Source organism: Colobus angolensis, unplaced genomic scaffold (assembly GCF_000951035.1).
Source record: "Colobus angolensis palliatus isolate OR3802 unplaced genomic scaffold, Cang.pa_1.0 Scaffold554, whole genome shotgun sequence".
Taxonomy (NCBI): Eukaryota; Metazoa; Chordata; class Mammalia; order Primates; family Cercopithecidae; genus Colobus; species Colobus angolensis.
The window spans coordinates 848134-852651 of NW_012119088.1; positions in this window are offsets into that span (position 1 = coordinate 848134).

Genomic DNA, 4518 nt, shown 5'->3' on the forward strand with positions numbered 1-4518 from the left:
CTCATGCTTAATTTTGTATTTATAAATGTGAATTCCTTTGCTTAAATAGTGCTCCTAAAATTACAAAAGCCTCAAGCCTCATAAAATCTGGATCCTCCCCCAAAAGATCCTCTCTAGAAGAATCAAGAGTCCGAAAATCCAAGATTCCTGAAGAAGGGAGAAATGTCAGCAGGCCACATTCAGTGTCCCCTACAAACTAAAGGATACTTCTTGAGATGGGTCTGGTTTTCTTTTTGTTCTGTATATTTCAGCAGTGGACCTCAACCACAGAGTAAGGGAAGAAATCTATCAGGAATGAAGAGGCTGGTTAGACAGGGGAAACTGAAGCAGAAGGCAAAGAAGGGATGGTTTATGGTATAAACTTTCTCTAAAAGTCTCGAAGAAGAAGTAAACACTCAGCGGACTAAGTGCTCAAAGGACTGAGGCCAGTTAGTTTCTCAGTTCATGGCTGAGATAACACAAATTATCCCTCTGCCTTCAGGAACAAGACAAATACCATGACCTTGGTACTGAGTTGTGGAGGGGAATAGTAGCCATGGTTTGGGGTGTCTGCCCCATCTAAGACCCTCCTTCTCTGAGAAATACTCTTATGGTCTGTAACATACCATGGGGCTTTGTTAATAAATGCCCCTTTTGGATGAACGTCTTGCTCTCAGGCTCTAACAGGAAGGCACCTTACTCCCAACTTCATGACGTCTAGTTTCTCCCAGTCTAAGCCTTCCTAGTTCAACCTCCTTATTTATTAAGCCTTTAGTCTTCTTGACTTTCCCTCTTTATTAGTTTTCTGTGGCTGCAATAACAAATTAAAACATCAGAAATGTATTCTCTCACAGTTCTGGAGTCCAGAAGTCAAAAATTCAGGTGTTGGCAAGGCCATACTCTCTCTGAAGACTCTAGAGGAGAATTCTTCCTTGACTCTTACAGCTTCTGGTGGCTGTAAGCATTCCTTGACTCATAGCTAAATAACTCCACTCTCTACCTCCATGTTCACAGGGCCTCCTCCTCTCCTTTAAGGACTCTTTTCCTTGAATTTGGAGTTCACCCAATAGTCCAGGATGATCCCATCACAAGAATCTTAACTTAATTGCACCTGCAAAGACCCCTTTTCCAACAAAATTACATTCATTGTTTCCAGGGAGTAGGACATGACCATATCTTTTGGAAGCCACCATTCAACCCACTACATCCAAGGAGTTACTTAGGAGAACAGAGCAACCTGAAACTTCACTCAGTTCCTGTTCCTCTATCACCTTCCCTTCTTTAAAACGGCACTGTCCAGTAGAACTCTCTGCCGTGATGGAAATGTCCAATGTCTGTGCCATCCAGTATGGTAGCCACCAGCCACATGTAGCTATGGAGCTCTTGAAACGTGACTAATGAAACCAAATAAATAAATTTTAATTGTATTTAATTTACTTAATGTAAATGTAAACAGCCAAATGTAGTTAGTGGGTACTACATTAGACAATGCAGTTCTAAAATTTTGATAGTGCTCATTTACTGCCATCTCTTTCTCTATCGTTTGCCCTTATAAATATATACTCATTTCTTTTTTGTCTCTCATGACATTTTGGAAAGCAGCAAGGATAAATACATGCATTCAATCTGCCCTATGTAACCAAATATCCTTCTCTATTGTCATGGAGCTAGCTCTTATAATCTCATTATGATGAAAACTATGATTTTGGGGATTTTCATTAGCAAGTCCAATATGTGGGTTCTTTTTCTGGGTCATTTTGCCTTGGGTCTCAATCTTAGGACAGAAGAGAAATGCAATGGAATCTTGGGAATGTAAAAGGCAGAACCCCTTACTCCATATTCATAATTCTTTTGGAAACGTATGATCAATGAATATGGAAGCCATTAGGCAAGTAGAATGTCAGATTATTGTATTACCCTTGTTGTATCTACCACACCGTGTGAATGAAGCATAAGTAGAATGTCAAGTCTGACTCAGGCAATAAAGATTTCACAAAGATTTTATATGTTTTAATATGACAACAATTTTTCCAGGTTTTTTTCTAATTTTCCCCAAATCTTTCCTCTTTTGTCACCATGGAAGAAAGTCAGGCAAAGGAAAGGTTTCTCTTGCCATAGTGTCCAACAGCTGTATCCCTTGTTAGTCAAAATAGGCCATGACCAGCCTGCTCAAGCTTGCGCAAACTTCCAAATTCTAAATTACTAATCATTTATGTTTCTGGTAGGAAAATTTTCATCCTGTTCACATTGGGCTATAAGCAAACAGTCCTCCAAACCTTAACATATGTGAAAGGAAGAATCAGAGGTGAAGCATACTGAAAATAAAAGCAGCAGTTTGCTTGCAAAGAAGTTGCAAAGGAGTCAAACTTCAGGAGAACTTACCCATCAAATTAAAACACAATTAGTATATTTACTTTTTAAATTGCCAAGGTTACTGAGTTTATACTTAATCTGAGTTCATGGTGGGGAAGAAAACAGCAGTTTTCTCACAGTTTGACATGTGAAAACACAGTTTTCTCACATATGACATAATGTATCTTCAGACATCAGTTTTGCAAAAGTCAGAGATACAGTTGTTTTGTTAAGGAGTCAGTAACTTACAGGAAATACTCAAGGTTTCTTTCACTTTGGAAATTAAACTAGAGGGAACAAACTTGTTATTTTTTGTTTGTCTCGGGGTAAAAGGTGGGGTTTTCTTTTAATACAGACTGTGAGACAGGTAAGTACACTTAGTCATGATAGTGGTGGGCCATGTCAATTTGACTTCTACAATAGATATTCTAACTCAATTCACTGCTAAAAAATTAGACTAAGGAAGCCATTACGCAGATGATTAGAGCCAACAAGTGATTCAAAGTCAGTTTATGTGGATGGGAGCAGGTTTTCCTGTATTCCAGACCTTTTTATGCTAAACCACTGTATCTTATGAAAAACTTATTCCAGTATCTTTGTTTAGTGGAATAACGTTAATAGTGACTAAATGGACACAAAATGGCCTTTAATACCGGTTGATAAACTATAACCTATGGACCAAATTTACCCCACCATCTGGTCTTATAAATAAAATTTCAATGAAACAAAGCCATGTCCATGCATGTACCACTTATTATGACTTTTTTTTTTTTTTTTTTTTTTTTTTGCACAACAGGACAAGGTTGAGTAGTTGTAACAAATCATATTGTCTACAAAACGGAAAATATTTACTATCTGGCCCTTTACAGAAAAAGCTTGCCAGCCCTTGGTCTATAACTTTTTCTTCAACTTAAGTTCAAATTCATCATTAATTTAGTCTACCAGCGGTCCCCACTTTTGGCACCAGGGACCAAGATCGGTTTCATGGAAGACAATCCTTCCATGGATAGCAGGGTGTAGGGGATGGTTTTGGGATGAAATTGTCCCACCTCAGATCATCAGGCATTAATTAGATTTTCATAAGGAGAGCACAAACTAGATCCCTTGCATGCACAATTCACAATAGGGTTCACACTCCTGTGAGAATCTAATCTGACAGGAGGCAGAGCTCAGACAGTAATGGACGCTCTCCTGTCGCTCACTTCCTGCTATTCAGCCCAGTTCCTAACGCCACAGACCAGTACCAGTCCATAGCTCGGGGGCTGAGGACCTCTTTAGTATACAGTTGTCCCTCAGTATCTTTGGAGATTGTTTCTAGGATGACCTACAGACCATAATTCATGCACACCCAAGTCCTGCAGGTGGCCCTGAGAACCCGTGGATATTCAGCCTTCCGTATGGGCTTTGCATCCTAAGAATACTCCATTTGGATCCGCATTTGTTTGTGGATGAAAAACCCTCCAACCTAGAGGGCCAGCTGTCTTGAAAACATCTGAGTGTAAGTGGACCTACACAGTTTAAACCTTGGTTGTTCAAGGATCAACTGTATTCTATGAATATCCAGATGCCCAGCCTTGGACCACTAGCTTATAGGCATTAAGGTCACACAAATGAACATATGCTAATTCATTTTTCTATCAAAGAAAGAACATGTGTCTTTGAAAAATAACTAAATTTTGTCTTCAAATTTTACCCATGGAAATAAAGGCAATAGAAAACATACTGTGCTAGCTAGATGACTTATGGAAAGTTGACTACCATAAGCCTCAGTTTCCTCATCTAAAATATGAGGAAAATCCATACCTAATAGGGCAAATCAGGGATGTCCAATCTTTTGGCTTCCCAGAGCCATATTGGAAGAAGAATTGTCTTGGATCACACATGAAATACACTACTACTAACAAAAGCTAATGAACAAAAGATAAAAAAATTGAAAAACAAATCATAATGTTTTTAAATGTACGAATTTGTGTTGGGCCACATTCAAAGTCGTCCTAGGCTGCATGTGGCCCATGGGCAGTGGGTTGGAAAAGCCTGGGATAAATGATTTGAGAGGATTCAGTTCAATCAGGTGAGTAAAATGCTCAGCAAAGTACCCGGCACTCAATGCAAGGTAGCAATTAATAGTAATACCAGATTCAGGAGCAAGATAGCCAAATAGGAACAGCTCCAGCCTTCAGCTCCCAG